At 38.4% G+C, this 23,481-nt stretch overlaps 1 pseudogene; it reads left to right on the top strand.

Moving 5' to 3' along the window:
- Positions 1 to 1,161: 1,161 nt before the first annotated feature.
- LOC116666086 overlaps positions 1,162 to 23,481 on the top strand; it is a 488,237-nt pseudogene continuing 465,917 nt past the window's right edge.

Here is a 23,481-nt window from a genome sequence, read left to right as displayed (position 1 = left end):
AAAAAAAAAAAAAGAACGAGGACTGTTTCAACTATCCCTAAAGAAGGTCGTCTGAGGCGCGTTTTGGATAAGTGGTCTGATTACAGCGATGAACCTGCGCCTAGGGGAGGATGAACAGTGTGTGACCGTAGTACGTGTGCGGATCTCCACAGGGGCTTCTGCAGGGTTATCTCCACATACCGCCACCCTTGCTGTGTTAATTATGTCATTTGTGGTCTCCTGTGTCGTTGGTACATGTAAAACCCCAAGGCCAAACTTGAGCATGCATTTAGGATTTCTATTTGTCCTCTGGGTTTTTCATTTCATGGTGTTTTGGTACTGTTTCCCCATTTACAGCCAAGTCAGTTTTATGATATTTAAAACTTTTATTGATGTCAAACGGAGGAAAGGAACGGAAAGAAAAAAAGTCTGTCTGTTCTAGTCTGAGAGTGGAACGTTCCCAGGGAGAATATAAAGGTCCCACTTGGTTCCTAAAATCACCAAAAGCCCCAGCTCAGAATTCAGCCCCGTTGGTTGATGCCAAGGCAAAATGATTGGAGAAGATCAGTAGCTATTTATGATTTTACAATAAAATGCTGAGGAATGGTGGCCTTCGAATGGCTCTATACAATCCTGCAATTACAGATATTTTGTGAAAAAGCAAGGAAGAATGATGAAGTCCCCTAAGTGCAAGCATTTGTGCTATTACCTCAGGGAAAATAAGGAAAGGAATAAGAATTAAGACATGTTGTTTCTAACCTTAACTCTCCCAGCTGAGCTGGCTGTCCCAGCGATGCCAATGTATCCACCCCCTCCACCACCTCCTATTCTTACAGTCAGCCACATTCCCTAACACTGGGGCTCAGGAAGTGGTCAAACAGTCTCTCTTTCCTTATAGGGATCAATTAGAAAATCCTGTGATGGTTCCTAGGGCACAGGGACCTAGTCTAGTATTTCCGTCTAAGACCCGACAGGGCACCCAGTTTGGACCAGGAGTCATTCCCAGCACAGGGCAATTTCCCCTACAACATTATCCCATAGGGGGCCTAAATGCAAACAGCCAGCAGGGTGGGTTTAACTAAATTGAGGAAATCCAGCAAAAACCAAATGAAGGCCTTTCTGAATTTTTGTAAAGGATTTATCAGGTCTACAGCAGATCCCGAGGCCCCTGGAAATGCTAGAATGGTAAATATGAGAAAATTTCAAAAATTCGATGGTGCATTTGGCATGTACCCTTTTCGATTGGTAGATGTTACTTTTAAAGTGTTAATAGGGAAACACTCATTGTGGAAACTCATCACTTTACCTAAGTTTGCCCTTATATCCCTCATCAGCACCTCCCTCAGCTCTGGTTTTGGCTTCCTTGATCCTATGCTGTCCCTCTTTGTTTTGGAAAAATTTAATTTACCAGCTGGATATGTGGGACTGGTATTCCTAGGTTTGGCACTATCCTACGCCATTTCTTCACCACCGGTGGGCCTACTCAGTGATAAAATGCCATGTCTAAGGAAATGGCTTCTGGTTTTTGGAAATCACAGCAGGATGCTACATCCTCTTAGGACCTGCCCCGTTCTTGCACTTTAAGAGGTGTTGGCCCTCCAGGATGTGCAAGGGAGATGCCCAGGCAGGCGGCTTTCAAAAGAACAGATTTTTGTACTGATATCAGCAGTTTCCATTAACGTAGGTTCCATGATGTGCTATTCTGTCCTTGGACCCTTTATCCCCAAGGAGGCTGGAAAGAATGGAGCCAGCAATATAGTTATTGGTATGATCCTTGGGTGTTATACTGTGTTTGACTTGCTGGCATCTTTGGTATTTGGAAAATACCGTGTACATATTGAAGCAAAATTTATGTTTTTAGGAGGAATATTTGTCTCAGAAGGTGTTACAATTCTCTTTGGTGTATTGGACCAAATTCCAAAAGGACCAGTGTTTATCAGAGTTTATTACCATGTGTTTTCTAGTGAGAACGACGGATGCAATAATTTTTGCTGCAGCAACTACTGCATCTTCTTCTATCCTTGCAAAGGCTTTTCCAAATAATGTGGCTACAGTACTGGGGAGTCTTGAGAATTTTCTGGACTGAGACTAAAGCTAGGGCCTCCTTTAGGTGGCTTTTTGTAAAACCCTTGGCCTATGAGGTACCGTTTACTTATCTGGGATACATAGTTCTTTTGATGGCACCCCTCAACATGTGTATTTTACCTTATTGTGAGTCTGATCCAGGAAAACAATTTAAAAAATATAGGAACCTCTCATATAGTAAAAAGAGACGAACACTCTGATAATAGGGGCCTAAGGGCTTCCTTGGACTTGAGGCACCCAATTCCAATTTCCCCACAGAATCCCTGGGTAAACTTGACAGTCGGGGATGAGCTGATTGACTTTCTGATACATATGGGTGGTAAACACCAAGGTGGTACAGAAAACATCTCAATCCATCCCGATCACAGGAGTCTTTAGAGGACAAAATTGTTCTCTCTTACACCTCTAGAATGTCAACTAGGGGACCTCACTCTGAAACATAGTTTACGGGAGAGATGCTGCCTTACAGTGAACTCCAAAGTATCTTCTCATTCTGCTGGCTTTCCGAATAAAGTCTTTATTCCCTGCCCTAATACCTCATCTCCTGATTTATTGGCCCGTTGCGTGGCGAGCAGGATGAGTTTGGACTCAGTGACACTAAGAACATGGGTGTGCTCATATCTGTTTTAGTCCCTGTTTCTACTTTTTTTTGGTTATATATCTAGAAGTGGAATTGCTGGATCATGTGGTCATACTGTGTTTAATTTTTTGAGGAATCAACATACTGTTTCCCACAGTAACTGTGCATCATTTTACATTCCCACCAACAGTGCACATGGGTTCCAACTTCCCTATATCATTGCCCCATGCTATTTATTTTCTGCTGTTTTTTTAAGTGTTTCTAGAGATTCCCTTCCACTTTACTTTTTAAATTTTTTTAAAACATTTTTTATTGAGTTATAGTCATTTTACAATGCTGTGTCAAATTCCAATGTAGAGCTCAATTTTTCAGTTATACATGAACATACATATATTCATTGTCACATTTGTTTTCTCTGTGAGCTACCACAAGATCTTGTATATATTTCCCTGTGCTTATTTTCTGCTATTTTGATAACAGCCATCCTAATGGGTGTGAGGTGGTATCTCATGGTTTTGATTTGCATTTCCTAATGGCTACTGACATTGAGCATCTTTTCATACACTTATTGGCCATTTGTTTGTTTTATTTGGAGAAATGTCTATTCCAGTCCAGACCCATTTTAAAATTTTTAATTGAGTTTTTATTGTGGTTGTTGAGTTGTGGAACTTTGTAATATTCTGGGTATCAATCTCTTATCATATATATGACTTGCAGACATTTTCTCCCATTCTGTGGGTTGCTTTTTCACTTTGTTGACAGTCTACACACAATTTTTAAATTTTTTTTCAAAATTTTTAAATTTTGATGAAATCCATCGTATCTATTTTTTTCTTTTGTTGTCTGTAATTTTGGTGTCAGATACAAGAAATCCTTGCCAAGTTCAACGTCATAAAGCTTTCCCCCTATGTTTTCTTCTAAGAATTTTAGAGTTTCGGTTCTTACATTTAGGTGTTTGATCCATTTTGAGTTACTTTCTGTATGTGATGTAAGGTAAGGGTCCAACTTCAATTTTTTTGCACATGGATATCAAGTTTTCCCAACACAATTTGTTGAAAAGGCTGTCTTTTCCGAATTGAATGGTCTTTGTACTATTGTCAAAAGTACCTTGACTGTATGTGTGACAGTCTGTTTCTGGGCTTTCTATTCTCTGTCGTTCATGTCTTAGTGTGGGTCTCTGGGTATATCCTACTTGGAAGTTGTTGAGCTTCATGCATTTGTATATTAGTGTCTTTCCTCAAATATGAGATGTTTTATGCCATTATTATTTCTTCAAATAATTAATTTGCCCCCTTCTCTCTTTTCTTTTTCTGGGACTCCAGTAGTGAGTAAATTGGTCCAGTTAATGATATTTTATAAGTCCATCAGGTTCTATTTAGGTTTTTTTTTTTTGCTCCTCGGATTGGTTTTTTTTTTTTGCTCCTCGGATTTGATAATTTCAAATGACTTCCCTTCAAGTTCTTGATTTGTTCTTCTGCCTGTTTTTAGTCTACTGCTGGACACTTCTAGTGAATTCCTCAATTCAGTACTTGTATTTTCAGCTCCAGAATTAAAAAAATAATAATTTCTCTCTCTTTGTTGATATTTTCATTTGTTCATATAATGTTTTCCTGAATTCCTGTAATTCTTTGTCCATGTTATTCTTTAGCTTTTTGATCATACTGAAGAAAGTTATTTTAAAGTCTTTTTCCGGTAAGTTTCATGTATGTGTTTCTTCAGAAACTGTTTCTGGAGATTTGTTTCTTTAAATAGGCCATGTTCTCTGTGTCTTTGTATGGATTATGATCTTTTGTTGAAAACTGGACATTTTCACATAGCCTAGAACATTGCAAATAATTTCCAGTTTGCTCTTTCTGACTGAAGAAAGAGAACCAGAAATTGGCTGCTTCCTCACAGCTGTACTACACCAGGCCAGGAGTCGGTGGGGCAAGGGCAAGTGAAAATGTGTACTGATGGATGTGAGAAAACAATATTTAGTTTTAATTTTCATTTGCCTCACTACTAATGAGAATTGGCCACTTGAGTTTCTTTGTCTCTGAACCACCTATTCATATACTTTGGCCATTTTTCTATTGGATTGTTGCTTTATAGGCATCAATATATATATTCTTGACATTAATCACTTATTGATCATATGAATTTCTTGTATCATAATAGGAATGTTTATGTATGTATGTGTGTGTGTGTGTGTGTGTGTGTATGTACATATGTATGTATTTTCAGCTTGTTGGGACTTTACTGTATCTCATAGAAAGATCTCAGTAGAGCTAAAAATCATTACCATAGCTAGAACTTGAAAGACTTGAAATAAACAATTTAGAAGAACTGCCACTTATTGAACACTGTCTAGACACTGTATTTTACTTATTTTATATTTATACCTAGCAACTCTACATGTTAGGTGTATTTACTCCTTTTTTTTAAATTTATTTTTTATTGAATGAAAGAGTCTTAAAATTTTATAGTCCTTCACAATTTTCAAAAGTTTCACACAGACAATTTCATATAATCATTTCAATCATATAATGGCTCCCCCCCCCCACCCCTGTATTTCCTCTCTCTGCTTCTTTTGCCTCACTGGTAACTACTAGTTTGCTCTCTGTATCTGTGAGCCTGCTTCTTTTTTGTTATGGAATGTTATTTATTTTTGATGTTGCCCTGTATCAGGTATCCTTGTTGAACTTTCTTAATTTTCCAATAATGAATGTATTTTCTTCAGTCATCTACATAATCATACTGTTTATGAATAATGACAGCTTTTGTTTGTTAACATATATATATGATATGTGTGTGTGTTGATTTTTAGAGCTGTTTTAAGTTCACAGAAAAATTGAGTGGAAAGTACAGAGTTCCCATATATCCCCTGCTCCCACACATGTAACTCCTCCCACTATGAACACTCCCCCCAGAGTGTACATTTCTTATGGTCAGTGAACACACACTGACACATTATTCTCATGCAATGTCCACAGTTTACATTAGAAGTCATTCTTTGTGTTACACATTCTATGGATTTTGACAAATGCAAAATAACATGTATCCAGCATTATAGTGCCATGCGGAATAGTTTCATTGACCTAAAAATCCTCTGTGCTCTGCCTGTTCATCTCTTCCTCCTCATTAACCTTGGCAAAAATTTATATATTTAATATAAATATGCACATTAGTATATTAATATTATTTATCACACCAATATATTAATACAATTACATAATATACAATTATACAACAATATAATTATATAATTACTATAATATTAGTATATTAATATTTATATTACAATATATAAACATTTCTTTTCTTTCATATTGCACTGATTAGGACCTTTAGCACATGTTAAGTATAAGGAAGTAACAAGCATCTTTGTTTCTTCCCTTAAAGAGACCACGTGTATATCATGTTCTAGCTATATGATATTTACTGTAGGTGTTTGACAGTAAGGAAGTTTTTTCTATTAAAATGTTGCTAAAAGTTTCCCCCTCTGTATTTATTTAGATTATCATAATTTTTTTATCTGTTAGTATGATGAATTATGTTACTAAATTTTCTAATGTTAAACCAACCTTGCATTCCTGAAATAAGCCCTATTTACTTATAATATTAAATATTTTATGCATTCTTGCATTTCATTGTTAAAATCTTATTTAGGATTTTTGTGGCTTTATAAATGTGTTTGATGTATAATTTTCTTTTCTTTTCCTGCTCTTGTCTGGTTTTCATACTGAAGTTATATTAATTTCATGCAATGAGAATCTCACGAAAAGAGAATGCTTTCTCCTTGTTTTCTTTTCTGTTCTAGCTGCTTATAACAATTAGACCTAATATCTTTTTGCCTCAGTTTCCTAATTTGAAAAATGGAAATATCAACTTCATAGAGATATTTTGAAGATTAAAGGTGTTAAAATAGATAAAGCACTTAGAACAGTGTCCCACAACATAACAAGCAACCTCTCAGTTGTAGCTATTATTGCTATTATTCTCTCTAAAATGTTATATGGGGGAGGGATGATGTATTTCTGAACGTCGGGTAAGCCAGCTAACACTTTGCTTTATATGAATATATTTTAACTTATTCATTTTTTAATTTTATTTTTTTCTTCTTGAATTGCTTTTGTCAAGTTATATTTTTCTGACAGTTTGTCTATTTCATCTAAATTTTCAAGTGTATTGACCTAATGTTTATAATGTACTCCTACTAATATTTAGTTATTGCTATATCTGAATTTATTGCTCACTTTTCATTATTCCTAATATCACTTTTTGGGGGTATTGGATACTTAGCTCATTAAATTTTAGATTTCTTTTTTCTCTCTCTCTACATGTGTGCTTTAATCACACTCTGTAGGTCCTGGTTGGTAGTGTTTTTTATTGTTAATGAGTTTTTTTTTTCTTCTTCAGAGTTTCGTTAAGAATTAAGAGCTAGCTCTCATCCTGTAGCTGAGTATTTTCCTAGAATTCGTCTGTTACTGAGTTTTAATTTCCATTATAATTCCTTACTTCGTGCATGAATTCATTATATTTATAAACTAACATTTCCCAAAATATGGTTTTCTTTTTTGTTGTTGAATTTTAATTGTATTGTGTTGTCATCAGAGACTGTGCTCTGTATAATATTACTCTGTTTCAGTATCTATAATACATTTACTTACTTCCTATAATCCTCCTTTGGAATGTAATTTTCATGAAGAAAGGAATTTACTCTGTTTAGTTTGCTATCATGTCCCCAGTGTCTAGAAGAGTGTTTGGCACACAGCAGTAACTCAGCATTTGCTGAATGAAAAAACAATTGATGCTAGTGATAGCATCAATTGATAGTAGTGGTTGGCGATTAGAATCTGTTTCTTCTAGGTGGTCTTTCTTGGCTCGCACAGGCTCCAGTCTACATCCATAAACTTGGCTCCATGGCTTATATCCATATGCGTCTGAAAGCCAGCAAAATTTCCTAAGCATCAGAGTTCTGGAGACCTAACGTACAGCATGGTGACTATAGTTAATAATACTGAATTATATACTGAAAATTTGCTTAGAGAGTTGATCTCAAATGTTCTGATCTCCCCCCCAACAAAATAGTAACTATAGGAGCTACTGGATATGTCAATTAGCTTGATTGAGGTGATCAAGTCACAATGTATACATATATCAAAATATTGCATTGTACAACTTAAATATGTACACTTTTTATTTGTCAAAAACTAAGTAGAACTTAGAGGATGATGTCTGCTTCTAAATTAATTTGATTCTGATCTGCCCACTCTCAGCACCCAGGATTTGGTGTGACCCCCTGCTGCCCACAGATGAAAAGGTTGACCAATGCAGAACTGGGAATTCTTATAAAAAGTTTTTGTTTCTCCACAAAACAATATTCATGCATTCTGTCAAGCAGTTACAGACTAGAGACAGCTGGCCATTACTCAGCTTGGTGTATCAAATAGATATTTTTGAAAATATACAAGCCTTGAAAAATTTTATTCTTCAGACAGCTCTGGCTTTGAAAACTCTGTATATCTTAAAAGCACTTTCATAATGTCAGTAGTTTCCTGTGATTGATAGTCACAGCATACTGAGCTCACGGAGACATTAAAAATGTGGCATAGGAAGAGAAAAAAAAAGCACTTTACAAAATTGGATTCTGTGGCAGTAAGTAATCTGCTCTTGGCTTTCCTTCCCTTTAGGGAGGGTTCCCCCCTCCTCCTCTTTTGAAAGGTCTGTGTTTTATTACAATCTACTTTTGGACATATTAATAAAAGTATATTTTTTCTTTGCTTGCCAGATTCCTATTTCTCAACATAGACAGAATTACTGGATAAGTACTGTAATTCTGATTCTTTTTGGAATACCAGCACCTCAAATCAAAAAAAAAAAAAAAAAAAAAAAAAAAAGAAAAAAGAAACAAAAAATTGCCAAGAAGTAGAGATACCAGGTTAGAATGCTGACATTGACAGGTCAGGGCGATGGGGATGCTTATGTCCCATATATTCTCCCAAAGAAGCGGGTGCTTCCATTACTGGGTGCAGTGGCTGATTGTAAGGGCTAAGTGATATGGAGAAGCAGCAGGATGGTCTGTGGATCATTTTGGGAAGCCCAGGGAGGTTATTCTTTCTGCAAGTGGAAGTAATTTATTATTTTCTCTAACTAGAGTGTCCTGTGAATAACTTCCAGTAGGATAGCTCTGTAACAAATAGACCTGGGAATGTCATGGCTCATCATAGAAATTTATTTCTTGATCAGTAACTGTCTGGGATTGGTGTTCATGTTGACAGGGCAGCTCTCTTTGAGCAGCTCACTCAGGAACCCAGATTCCTTCCATCTTGTGGCTCTGCTAGTATCTAGACCAGGGACAGCAATTTGTCTTTTTCTTTTGGTAAAGAACCAGATAGTAAGTATTTTAGACTTTGCATGCTACATGGTCTCTGTCACAGTTACTCAACACTGCCCTTGTACCATGAAAGCAACCAAAGATAATATGTAAATGAATGGGTCTGGCTGTGTTCCAATAAAACACGATTTACAAAAAGAGGTGGCTATCTGGATTTGGCTCTTGGGGCAGAGTTTGCTGAGCCCTGACTCAAAGCCTGGTCATTCTCTTCTTACCTAGAAAGGGAAGGAAGCATGTTTCCACTGGTCAGGCCTGGAAGTAAAACTCATTATTTCCCCTCATGCTCCATTGGTTAGAAATCAGGCTTATGACACCCAGTTGCTAGGGAAAATGTTGTCTAGCTGTGTGCCTGGGAAGAAGAGGAAACCCATCTGTGTACATCTTTGCCAAACCAGCACAATAGAATATCTGACAGTGGAATTCAAGGTCCACCCTCAACCTATCCCACCATGTCTTTAAACACAGGGCTCAAAAAGCATGGCTTTGTAATCAGACAGACCTGGATTTGAGTCCTAGCTGAACCACTTTCTAGCCATATACCCTTGGGTAATTTGTTTAACCAATCTGTGTCTCACTTTCCGCTTCTGAAATACAAGGGTAATTATGGTTCCTCAGGTCACTGTGAATGTTAAATTAAAGTCTCATTTTCCTTTTCTGGAAAATGAGGGTAATTATGATTCCTTAGATCACTGTGAATGTTAAATAAAAGTGATGACTGTCACTTCATAAGTATTCAACAAATAGTAGTTATTATCCTTATTATTTGAACAATGGCTTACCCTAACTCCTGGTAGAGTATAATTTAATGCTTTGCTGTTGGGCTTAAATCCTTGTTCCATTTCTTACTCGCTGTGTAATTTTGCACAAATTATTTGACCTCTCTGTGCCTAAATTTCTTCATTTATAAAATGAAGACAATGACTAATATCTATCTCCTAGGGTTATTGTGATGACTAAATGATTGAACACATATGAAATCATGTGTTATGCCTAGAGTTAATAATACTAAATAAATGGTATAATTATTATTTTGATACACTGATCCCTGGCATCCAAAGGGGATATACTACTATAATAAAAGTCATCATTATAATAATATCCATACATTAATGCCTTCAGACAATATTGAACACTTATGCACCAAATTCTGTGCTAGGCCCTGAGGATGTAAATGGTGAATAAACCTGATGGTTCCTGTTTTCATGGAGGGCACAGTGACTTTTCTAATAGATACTGTTTTTTTTTTTTTTGAGCAGTCTTTTTAAAAGTGAACACTTATAAAATGTCATCTAATTTTATCCTTTGCCGTAACTCTGTGAAATTAGATATTACTGTCTCTATTTTACAGATAAGATAAGAGGTTTAGAGAACTTAAATAATTTTAGCAGAGTCATAGAGCTGGTAAATGGTAGTGATGGTATTTGAAACTTTGTCCCTCAAACTCAAGTGCCAGTGTTCTTAACAATCATGCTGTGCTGTTAGTTCTGGCCACATAAAAGATTTGCCTGGCAAAGTATGCACTGTTTAATGGGAAGGTGGGTGGGAGGCAGTGGGAAGGAGGGTGCTGTGATGGTGAGGGTGGCCTCTTGGCCTCTCTGGGAATTCAGTTCCATCTCTGGACCATTGATGACAGCAAACACCCTCTCTACTTGGGTGACTTCAAACGTCCCCCAGGATTAGAAACATGTAATCTCATCAACCAGGTTTGGTTTCCATCTGCGGGAGAGCTGGGCTTTTCAATTTAACCGCTGGCTTAAAAAATGGAAGAAAAAATAACACAAAGAAATCTACTGTCTCTACCCTTCTTTAAAATGATGAATGCTTTTTTAAGGCAAATCCATCATTGGTCACTTGAGGGAGGAAATGTCAAGAAAAGTTATGGTTTGTTAGCTTTTACTTCTTGACATTATACAAGAAAGTAATTGAGGTACAACAAATGCCATGTTGTTTTACCTCATCTATTTATATAGCAGTCTGACAAGATGAATATATATGTTACTGTGGGTTTAGAAAAAAAGTGACAGTGGCTCTATGATTCGTTCTATTGTCTTATCAGTGCTGATCAAACGTGCTTTCCCTCAAGAAAACACATGGCAGAGGAACTGGTATTCGTTCAGGTAGATTCCTGGATATTTAACAATTGAACTCATTTTATCCTCTCAACCCCATTAGCTTCTTATCTCAAGTTCTTAGAGCTTTAACACGGATGTATAATAAAACATGCACAAATTCAATTCAATCCAACAAATATTTATTTAACACTCACTGTGCATGAGATACTATGCCAAACAGAGATGCCATTAATTCACAATCTGTGATAATTCAAAGGCAGCCTGGGATAAATGTTACCATTATACCATTTATGGGGGAAAAAAAAAAGACTCTGCTAAGCAAATCAGCAAGGTATATCTTACTATATAGTATGCTGTGCTCCTGAAAACTCAAATGTAAATCAGATTTTAAATGCACAAGGAGAGCTTACTAAACAAAGAATTTTACAATAATGTTTCTGGAGAATATGTAATCATTGACAAATAAGGATTTTTAAGTTAGATGTTTAAAAAGTGAGTGACCACTTTATTGAGGGATGTTATGTGACTAATACTATGAAAAATCCCAAGGCTTGTTTCTATGACAGCCATGATCTCTTTGTGGCTGGGTAGTCTGGTTGTCAAGCAACTTCAATAGAAGAGACATGTTAAATTATTATTTCTTTTCCTTCTGAGAGGTGTCAGCCACAAAACAAAGGTATAGAGCTGCTTATTCTGTGGTAAAGATATCCTTCGTTCTCAACATAGATTTCTGGGGAAGAAAAGAGATACTAAAGCTATGTTTAATAGGAAGAGGCAGGGTGAGCTTTCAGTGTATCTTAACCTTTTTATTTTGCTGAAATTGCTTTAGAGAACCAGCTGGGATCTCAAGTGAGTTATTCAGGGGTATACCATTAAGAATCATGAGACAGTATCTCCTGTGGAAACAATATAGTAAGGTGATACTTTGTATTTTGGTTACTCCGGGTTTTTTTTTTTTTTTTTTTTTTTTTTTTTAGCCTCTTTTTTGAAACTGGTCTCTGCATATGTTCCTGTCTGCCTGTAAATGGGTTGATAGATCTGATTCCAGAGACTTTGAATTAAGGACCCTCATTTATATGTTAGTACCTTCTAGTAAGAAATTTGGCTTTGCCCCCAGAGAGCTCTGGCTTTACCCTCAGCTTCTGGGAGGTAATCTTTGTCAGACATGATTGGAGTGTCTTTTTTTTAGGCTGGAGGCTCACCACACTGGATTGTGGATGAGACTAGTCCCACCTGAAAGTCTTAGGGTGGGGGCTGGCTGTGTCATAAAGACCAACTATGGAATTTATGGTGGGAATTTGCATCATGTGGGAGAGTTAACTTGGAGATTAAGTCCAAGAATTTAGGCAGTCATGACTATGTAATGAAGCTCCGATAAAAACTTTGAAGCACTGGTGAGCTTCCCTGGTTGGCAGTATTCTGTGCATATTGTCACATATCAGTCCTGGGACAGTAATGCATCCTGACTCCACGCAGGAGGACAATAGAAGGACAATAGAGGACACTTGTAACCCTCTCAGACTCTGCCGTACGCATCTATTCCTTTGTCTGGTTTTAAACTATCCTTTTCCTATAATAAACTGTAATTGTGAGTATAGAAGTTTTCGGTGAGTTCTGTAAGTCCTCCTAGTGAATTATTGAAACTCACGGTGGTTTTGGAAACCTTCTCAAACTTTTCATTGATATCAGAAGTGAAGGAAATATTGGGAGGATTGTTCTTTCCTGCTGTTGCATTTTGGCTAATGATGGTTGCATTAGACCAACTGAAAGGGATCTATGGACATGCAAAATGTGTCCAGTTATAAGCAGCAGTAATATCGTGCCTTAAACTCTGCCCCTGCCATAAGAAAATTCACTTAGAGGGACCTGTAAAATAGTCTAAATTTGATAAATTTGGAAAACCAGCATTAGACAGATCTTTTTTTATGCCACTGTCTGAAATTTGAACAATCTTAATGATTTTGAATGATTTCAGGTGTTGCAAACTTAAATAACTTAAGGGCCCTGGCAAGTAACCTAAAAAAGTGAAGTAGTTGGCAAGATCTAAGGTAAACTGAGGAACACATGCCCAGTCTAAAAGCATTCAGAGTTAAAAATTTTTAAATGTCTGCAAAAGGAGCCAGCCCAGAGACCACCAGTCTGTGTTTTTTCTACAATCCGGGCTGAAGGGTCCAGATGCAAATTGGCCATTTTTTTGTAAGTTAATGTTATAAGACCATTCAGATTTTCTTTTTCCATCTCTTCTTAAGTTATGGTTGGAATTTGTCCATTCAACTAAATCTATTTCAAATTTATTGGCATGAATTTGTTCATAATGTCCTCTTATTTTTTAATGCTTATAAAATCTGTAGTAACGCCTCATTTTTAATTTCTAACTTTGAGTATTTGTGCCTTCTATGTACTTTTCTTTGGGACTTACTATGTTTTTATTAATTTTAGTGGTTTCTCCAAGAATAACTTTTGGCTCTGCTGGTTTTCTTTATTGATGTTTCTTTACTATTTCCTTAATTTCTATTTCTATATTTCTTTATACCTCCTTTGTTTTTCTTTTTCTATCTTATTCATATGCTTAGCCCTCTGCACATCTTTCTCTTTTTCTAATAAAGCAATGAATTTTTCTTAAACCATGCACTTCCCTGCAGCTCATAAGTATTTATGCCTATATATAACATATTAATGTATAGTAATCATTTATTATACATTAGTTTTATCATTTATTTAAAATATGTATAAATTTCCACTGTAATTTTCTGACCAATGAATTATTTAGATGTATATTTGAAAAATTTCAAACTTATGGATTTTTCTAGTTTTTTCTTTTTTTTGAAGTTGATTTCTTGTATGGGGGTCAGTAAATATACTGTAATGGTTTCAGTCCTTAGAAATTTCTTGAGACTTGCTTTATGGACCAGCAAAATTTGTAAATATTCTAAATGTTCTTGGAAATAACATGTGTGTTTCCTGTAGTTATTGGTTTCAGTGTTCTATCCATTAAGTCACTTTTGAAATTGTATTGTTCATATCTAGATTTTTACTGATTTTTTGTTTGTTCTGTAAGCTGTTATTGAGATCTTCCATGGTGATTATGTTTTTGTATCTTTTGCATCTTGTCGATTTCTGTTTTTTATATATTTCAAGGCTATGTTTTTAGGTACACAAGCATTTCTACTTACTGTATCTTCAGAATGAATTGAAAAGTCTATCGTTAGGTTAAGACTTTTTGCTTTAAAGTCTACTTTATCTGATATTAATATAGTTATACCACCTTGTAAAAATTTAATGTTTATATGGTATATTTTCTGCTCATTTTTTGAGCTTTCTTTATCCTTATATTTTTATATATCCCCTTTGTAAACAACTTTTAATTTAAGAATATCCTATTGAAATTATGTCTTTTAATTGGAATAATGAGTCCATCTATACTTAATGTAACTGTAGATTATATTTGAGTTTAAATCTATAATCTTACTATGTCTTCTTTGGTGTTTCACTGAGCTGCAAAACTGGGTGATTCCAGGAAGGTTGGTGGGGTGGGTGGTAAAAAGAAAACAATGCTGGGAATCAGGAGACCTAAGTTTTAGACCTTCTCATAGCTTTGTGACTTTGGACAAATCATTTGTCTTCGTTGGCTATTTTTGCTTGTTCACTTATAAAATAAAGGAATTGGATTAGGAAATGGCTAAAGTTTCCTATAGTTCCAGATTTAATGGTAGAAAGGAAAAACATCATGAAACAGTGACAGGAGTAAAAGAGAAGAGGAAATTGTGCCTATACTATGGGGGTGACATTAGACATTGATTTTTTCCAGAGTTGTGGCTTTCTGAAGAAATGTTAATGACTATAACAGACATATAAACACAGCTATAATGGAAAGAGGGTTTGCCAGTTCATTATCTTTGAAAGGAATTTAAAACATTCTTTTTCAATTGAAGGCAGGAATCTTTCTAAATCTTTTTTTCAAAGGATGATGCTTCACAATATGTTAAGAAGTTTACCTTTCACTACACACATGGCAGACATTTGTAACCGGAGAAATTATCCTCTATGTAAATGTTGCCCAGTAAATTAATCAAACGTCTACTGAGAACTGATTAAATATCAGGTGCTTAGTTAGATGCCTCAAAAATGGAGAACAGGTGGTTCCTTGCCTTAGAGAGTTTTAATCTGGAGTTGTTGAATGGAGAATCATTTAGGTCTAACCAGGAAAACAGAAACACCTTTAAGGACTTAAAATGAGGGAATTTAATGCTAAAAGTAGTTACACAGATGATGGAATTGTTGGGAAGCCAACAGAGGGATGGGGTGGTGACCCAGGAGATGATGCGGACCTAAGCATGGAAAAAGAAATGGTCCATGGTAAGTGAGGAGGGATTGCCAAAATTTTCATGGAAGGTGGTGCAAAGAGGACTGAGAGCCTCAGAGTAAGGGTAGGAAACTCACAAGATTGTGTGCCATGGAAAGATTTGAAGGATACACTATTTAGGAATGAAAGAAGAAACATGCTGGTGAGAGGGACACGAGAAGACTGGTGGTGGCTCCTAGGTAACCACTAGTTTGTTCTCTATATCTGTGAGTCTGTTTCTGTTTTGTTATACACATTTGTTTGTTTTATTTTTTTAGATCCCATCTATAAGTGATCACATAGAGTATTTGTTTTTCTCTGTCTGACTTATTTCACTAAGCATAATATTCTCCATGTCCATTCACGTTGACATGAATGGCAGAATTTCATTCTTTTTTATGGCCAAGTAGTATTCCATTGTATACATACACCACATCTTTTAAAATTTTATTTCATATTTAATTTTTTTCCCTTAATGGAGGCACTGGGGATTGAACCTAGGACCTTTTACAGGCCAAGCATGCGCTCTACCACTCAGCTATAACCTCCACCCCCATATGCCACATCTTTTAATAATTTAATCTGCTGAAAGACAGGTTGCTTCCATGTTTTGGCTTTTGTAAATAATGCTGTTATGAACAATGGAGTGCATATATCTTTTCTAATTAGTGTTTTTGTTTTCTTTGGTTATATATCCAGGAGTGGAAGTGCTGGATCATATAGCAGTTCTACTTTTAGCTTTTTAAGGAACCTCCATACTGTTTTCCACAGTGGCTGCACCAATTTAGATTCCTACCAACAGTGTACAAGGGTTCCCTCTTCTCTACTCAAGTTTTCAAATGTATAATTGAGATAGACATAATTCATGGTTGGTTTAATCCATACATTCAGTCCTTGGTCTATGGGGTAAGAGTTATCATAGGTTAGAAGGTCACGTGGAAGGCTCTGAAACTGCCTCTCATTTCCCAACCCTGGAAAAGATAATCAATTAAAGATAATATCCCATCCCAAGGGGGATGGCAGAAATCAGTGCCACTCTAAAGACCAAAAGAATGCAGAGGTGGTGGTCCCCATCTTATCTCCATTCAACTGATTAGTGTGGCCCTTGCAAAATCAGATGGATTCTGAAAGATGACAGTGGGCTACTGCAACCTCGAGCAAGTAGGAGCCCCCACTTGAAGCTACTATGTCAGATGTGGTATCTTTGCCAGAGCCGATTAAGAAGGACACTGTTCTCCAATACAGTGTATTTATAGAAAATCTGAGGTTTAGTAAGGCCAACAGGTTAGAAGACAACTAGTATTGAAAAATAGCATGTTATTCACAATTCCCAAGAGGAGGGGTATGCCACACCACAAGGGGCCACACGGGGAAGCACCAGAGTGGTCAGGAGGCAGAGGGAGTTGGGGGAAATGTGGGCAAGAGTCTCCATTGTGGTTTCCTTGGGAAGGAATGGGTGAAGCAGGGTAAACAGGTTTAGGATTGGCTAGTTTGAATAATTTCCATGGGCTCTGGGCACAGGGGCTGTTAGTGGTCCAGAATGTGAGAGCTCAATAAAGGAGGTGGTTGAAGTTGTAGGCGCTGGATTGGTTGGTTAGCATTTGAAAAGCATGCTGGTGGGCAAATTGTTCACTGTCTCTAGGACCTGACTAACCCTGGGGGGAGGGGGGGGACTCTAGGGTCAGCAAAGCCTCAGATGTCAAAGCATCAGAATACAGAGAATAAAAGACATGGTTAATATACACAGACACATGGTATGTAACCACTGATCTGGAAAATATGTCCTTTTCATTCCCTATCAGAAAAGAGGACCAGAAACAGTCTGCTTTCACGTGGAATGGTCAACAGTATACATTTACAGTTTTGCTCCAGGACTATGTTAATTCTGTACCTTCTATCATAATATACTCTGAATAGTTCTAGGCTGCTTGGACATCCCACAGAATAGCTCATTGGTCTGCTATATTGATAACATTACGTTAATCAGACTAGATAAGCAAGAAGTGGCTAGCATGTTGGAGGCCCTGATAGGACAAATGAACTCCAGAGAGGGAGAGAGAAAAATCTGTGATGATCCAGGGGTCTGTCATAGAAATAGAATTTTTTAGGAGTAACTTGTCTGAGGATGTGACTGTTCAGTGTTGGGGGTAAAAAGTGTCTCTTGCCCCAACTAGGGACAGCTTTGTTGGGTACACCCACTTTTAGGACTCCCCACAGGGTCCCCCAAATGTCTTTTGAGATCTCATTGCAGCTTGACCTCCCCCTCTAGAAGACCTGCTTCTTTACCTTCCCTTCTCTAGTGTTGATCCCAAGAGTAGGTGCAAATCACCCTCCTGTATCCACATCTCTATCTCAGAATCTGCTTCTGGGGAAACCCAACCTATGGCAAAGACTTTTCCTTCATTACTGTTTGAGCATCAAACACTCACAGAAGAATAGATCTATGAGGACAGATGGGAAAGAAACCTTGTGAACAAATGGAAACAAATGAGTACTATTCTAGAAATGTCAATCATTGCCTCCTCTGCCCATGCTGTGACCTTTCACCCCAGCTGATGCTGGCAGTGCTGTGTTTTGTACCATCTGTGCCAATTCCTCTTACCAAGTTGATTGCACTAGCAGTGAGAACCTGATCCAGGGTAATTCATCCGTTGGCTGGCCAATGATAAGTGATCTGGGTGGTCTGGTATGGAAACATGATGAGCCAGGTCAGTCAAATTCTCCACTTAGGAATCGGACTGGGAAGGAACTGAGCAGGCCAGCTATTATGCACAGGGTATAAAAAGGGGTGGAAGGGACAGTTTGGGAATAGATATTACAAGCTGCGAGCAAGATGGTGCAGCTTCGTAAGAGAGTGGGATATAGAAAGACATTGAGGTGAGAAGCAGGAGGGAAACCTGAGTCTTCCTGGGTTCCCATTTTCAGTTCCTGGGGGCCTAACTGTGCTTTGATTTATACCTTTGGGTTTCAAGAGATAATTCCGAGAATATTCTTCAGTTGAGCTAGAGTAAGTAAATCTCTTGCAGCCAAGAGTGCTTGCCTTGAGTAGAAGTTTGAGAGGCATCACTTCCTATTTGATTTATCATGTCACTTTCTTATAGCATTGGAAACTATTATACATTGTTTTTATTGCTCCATTTAAACTGTGAGTTTTTGAAGTTGGTGTTTATTATTTTAGAGTAGGCTAATGATGATGATGATGATAATAATAATAATAACAACAACAAGAGCAACTCATATTAACTCAGCTTTTACCACTGGGGTAGATGCTTCACATGCACAGACTTATGTAGTAAATACTTAATTGTGAATGGTTATCATCATCATCATTATTAATAATTATGTTAACCTACTTATCCTGTGGGTAAAACCAGAGGGAATGAAATTGCAATGCAGCTGGAGAGAGGAAAGGAATAATTTATTTTTGGGGTGGTATTTTTCCCCTAAGATTTCTTTTTCTTCTTAAAAAGCGATACATGTTTATTAGAGAAAATTTGGAAAATATAGGAAACGGCAAGGAAGGAAATTTTAAAAATTACCCTTATTCTCACCATTAGAGATAAACATTGCCAATACTTTGGTGCATATCCTGTACACACATCCCCCTTCTATTTTGTTATTTTCCCCACACACTCTGGCTGCATGAACACTTTGTATACTATTAAATATGCTTCCAGTAAACGATTTTTTTTTTAAAGAGCTGTGCGTCATCCCTTTATAGGATAAGTGTCAGGGAAGCAATGGAGCAAAGGATCCTGGGAGGTCGTACCATGGGGGATTGTGAACTCTCCTCTCCTGAAGGTTCCAGGGACTTCTCTGCCTGGAGCAGGGGGAAGGGCTTTATGACCTCTGGAGGGCACTGTGTTTCCAAAATTCTGAAAAACAAGATATTCTTGCCTCTCCTTCGTACCCGCCTCCCTCTGCTTCCTTCACCCACGTTGATTTAGAAAATTTTTGCTCTTGGACACCCGAGGCTCCTGAGGAGGTGCCGTGGGGTTTGTCTGCTCCGGATCTGGGTTCTCGGGCCAGAGCTAGTGGCCTGAGCCCCCTGGACCCGCCTTTCAGCGCTCTCAGTAGAGTCCTCGCGACCCATTCATTTCCCTGCGCAACACCACCAGCTACCAGCAGATGGCGCTGTGAGCAAGTGCGTCTGCCTAGGTGTGATTTACACAAGCCCTTGAAGGCTTTAAATATTTATCTACAAAATTCAATAAAGCTGTTCATCAAATCTAATGCTTGGAATTTGGGCAGCCCATGAAAATATTATAATATTTTGCCTGAGGTCTCAGAATCCTCTTCTGTATGATGTGTTTGTGTATTCAAACTCCTGATATTTGTTTATCACCAGCAGGAAGGAATTCATGTTACAGAGTGGAGATTTTGCATGAGATCGGGCTTGGAAAAACCTTCCGAAATTTTTTCTCTAGATATTGCAGGGATCGTGAGCTCCTTACCCGACTGAGAAGTCATGGAAATTAGGCACAAGGTCCATCCATCTCTGTATCCTCAGCACTAGCAAGTGCCTGGAAGAAAGGAAGGGCTCCCTGAACAAGTTAATTCAGGGAAGGGCAGCTGGATAAGGTTGCTTTTTAATTTTGAAAGGGCGCGCGCGCGCGCGTGTTCGTGCAGAGAGGGTCAGGTAACAGTTACTAACCATGGTGTGTGTGTGGTACTGCCCCCTTAAGGAGAGTTTGGAAATGCGTCTGATTGTCACCATGATTGGGTGGGTGGATGGGTGAGGGGGGAGGTCCCCATTAGCATTTAGTGGGCAGGATCCAAGGATGCTGAGCGTGCAGGAAACAGTTCAGCACAAATCGTTGTCCAAGTGGTCATCTGCTCCCCCTTTAAGAAGCCCAGTGTAGCTTCTTTCTAGCTGGCAACGTTATGTAAACTATGTAACTGTTCTGAACAACAGTTTACCTCATCTGCAGGATGGAAATATAAACGTTCATCTCGATTATCTCATAGAATTGTGGGCTTCAAATGCGTAACTTATGTTAATGCACTTTTAACAAGTTGTAATGCATTATATGACCTAGCAACCTTCCTTGATCTGTAGTATGGTTTCATCTATAAGTCTGGTCTCATTGGTCATGGAAGCTGTAACCAGCTGAGGCCTGAGTCACACAGGTAGGATTCAAACCTGTTTCCACCTGAGTCTTCAGTATCTCAGTCACTAGCTCTACTCTCCTTCCCGTTGCTCAAGCCCATAACCCTCTTTGATCCTCCCCCAAGTCCGATCTCTCAGCATTCATTCTATTTATTCTACACTAGAAACTTAAATCTATTTCTTCATTTCATCTTTCCCACTTCCACCCCTGAGGCCAGCCATGGCCTCTGACCTCCTGAGTGAAGCCCTGAGGCTAATGAATTACAAGGCTAATGAATTATGCCCCTCGAGGGCATCCTTCTACACAGCAGCTAGAGTGACCTTTCAGAGATGCACATTGGATTGTGTCACGTCCCAGCTTAAATTCTTCCATTGACTTCCCACTTCCCTTGGAATTAAAACCACTTCTTCCAGTGGCTTATAGGGCCTTGCATGCTCTGGTCTCTTTTGACACCTTTTTGGATTTATCAAATGGCGTAGTCTCCACACTCACTCCAGTGCCTTGATGTTCTTATTTCTGAACTGCCAAGCTCTTTCCTGCCTCAGCGATTTCACCCTTGCTGTTCCCTCTATCCAGAACACTTTTTTCCAGGTCTTTGACTTCTTCAAGTCTCGGTCCAGATGTCACTCCTCAGAGAGCTCCTGCTGGCCTCCCCCCTACTTCCCCATGTAGACTGGTCCTCCTAGGCATTATTTATCCTATTATCCTGTTTAATCTCTTTTATAATGCTCCGAAGGGATCCCATTTGTTTTGATCCACTTGTTAGTTTAGTCTATTAGAATGTTTTTGCTGTGAAACCAGATGCTCTCTCTGACTTGTCCCTGCTGTGTTCCCAGAGTCTAGAACACTGCGTAGCACACAGCAAGGGCTCAGAGAATGTTTGCCGAAGAACAAAAGGGTGGTTCTGGCTCAGCGTTTCTCGTGGGGTTGCAGTTGAGCTGTTGGTTGGGTTCAGTCATTTGAAGGCTTGACTAGGGCTGGAGGATGCTTCCAGAGTGGCTCACCTACGTGGCAGGAGGCCTCTGTTCCTTGTCATGTGGACTCTGTAGAGTTGCTCATGACACTGAAGCAACTTCACCCAGAACAAGCAATCAGAGAGAGAGCAAGGGGGCGGCTGTGAAGATCTTATGACCTCATCACCCATTGTCACCTTTGCAATATTCTGTTTGTTAGAAGAGAGTCACCAAGCCCAGCCTGCACTCAAATGGAAGGTAATCAGAGGCTACCTTTTTGGAGGGAGGTGTGTTGAAGAATTGGTGGATGTATTTTAAAACCACCACCCTCAGGCCATCATTTGCTAAGCCTGGTACTCTTTTGCTAAGCCTGTATCCTCTCCACCAGACTTCATCTAACCTTCTAAAGTATGTCACTGGCACCATGGGACCAAGGAGTGAAAATATGGGTGGTTAATCACAGCTAGCCCCCCACCTTCTGAACCAAAAGAGACCCAGTCTCATGATGTGTGGCCAGGAGCCTCCTCTTGTCTGTAAAGGTGGGTCTGGGAAACACTCACAGGCTTGACTTTTCTTCTTTCCTCTTCAGACTGACTTCACATCTTTCAACATTGATATTTGGTGGTGGGTGGCACAGATACGAGCTTGGCCCTTAAGCTACAAAAAATGAGGCCCCCGTGATAACAACTGGAGATAGAAAATCCAAAGCCAAGGGAAACTTGTCTCTGAGAATCCTAGTTAATTGAAGTAATTAAATCAGCAGGAAGCCATCTGAACAATTATCACACTACAAGGAAAAACTCATTTTAAGGTCTTAGAATAAACCTTCAAATAAATAGCTATTAGTTTGTATTTGTAAATACTAGCAGCTTATCAGGAAATTTGCTAATAGATTTTTAATTAAGGGGAACCACACATTTATAGCAGTACTGCCTTGAGTTCAACATCCTTTTCCGGGTTTCGACGTGGAGGCCTGGACTCACTTTGAGAAACTGAGAAGTGGGCTTGATGGCTCTTGGCCAAAGTTGCTGACAGTTGTGGTTTTTTGGATCATGCATTCGATTATTCTATTAGGAGCTAGTTCAGTGAACTCCTAATATATCCCCACAGGTGGAGGAACCCAAAGACTTGTCCCCATGAAAGAAACAAGAAGGTCCCTATAGAAACATGGTTGATGCTGTTATCAGAGGACCAAGTGGTTCACACAGGAGTTCTGATCATGGTGGTGTGCATAGGTGTCTGTGTGAACTTCTCCCCCTTGAAAACTGATAATTTTTCAAGGAAGTATGCATTGCTTACTTTTTTTAAAGAAGGGATTTATCCTTATTGAAGTTCCTTCCAATTATGCCATCTCATTAATCCTTACCAAAACCTTGTGAAATACGTAACACAGATATGAGTAGCCCCACTCCCTGGAAGAAATGATTGAGGGCAATGTGATTTAATGTCATCCAGCAAGTCAAAGACGGAGTTGGACCAGACCCCAGTCTTCTAGCCATTCTTCGTCTGACTTCACTTCGATGTTTCCCTGATCTTCCTTTAACATGGAGGCGCTGAACTCTTTGGGGCTCCCCTTGAAGAGGACCTTTCCTAAGGAAAAAAAGGCCATTTGTACCGACATAATTTTATGTACAATTTAGAGGATTTAATCAACCCCTGGAAGTCAGTGGTGGACCCCCTAAGGGTCTGTTTATCCCAAGATAAGACCTCAGGCCCGTTACCGAGCAGTAAGGTGTTATCCACCAAGCAGAGGTTTAAACATCACATGAGAACTGGAGATCCAACCTTTTTCTCTAAGCAGAGATTCCCTTCCCAGTTCCTGAGTCTGGTGTCTGTCAGTAATTAGGGGGGATGGGCTCCAGGTTGAAAATATCATTTCACAAGGGATTTAGCCTCTTTGTTAACCTTATCAGAAGCCACCTATGTTAGCTTTTCCTGTAATATTTGTGTGATTACAGGTTTTGGAATCAGGTATCCTAACTA

Source organism: Camelus ferus, chromosome 9, assembly GCF_009834535.1.
Source record: "Camelus ferus isolate YT-003-E chromosome 9, BCGSAC_Cfer_1.0, whole genome shotgun sequence".
Lineage (NCBI taxonomy): Eukaryota > Metazoa > Chordata > Mammalia > Artiodactyla > Camelidae > Camelus > Camelus ferus.
This window is presented reverse-complemented; position numbering and strand designations above follow the sequence as displayed.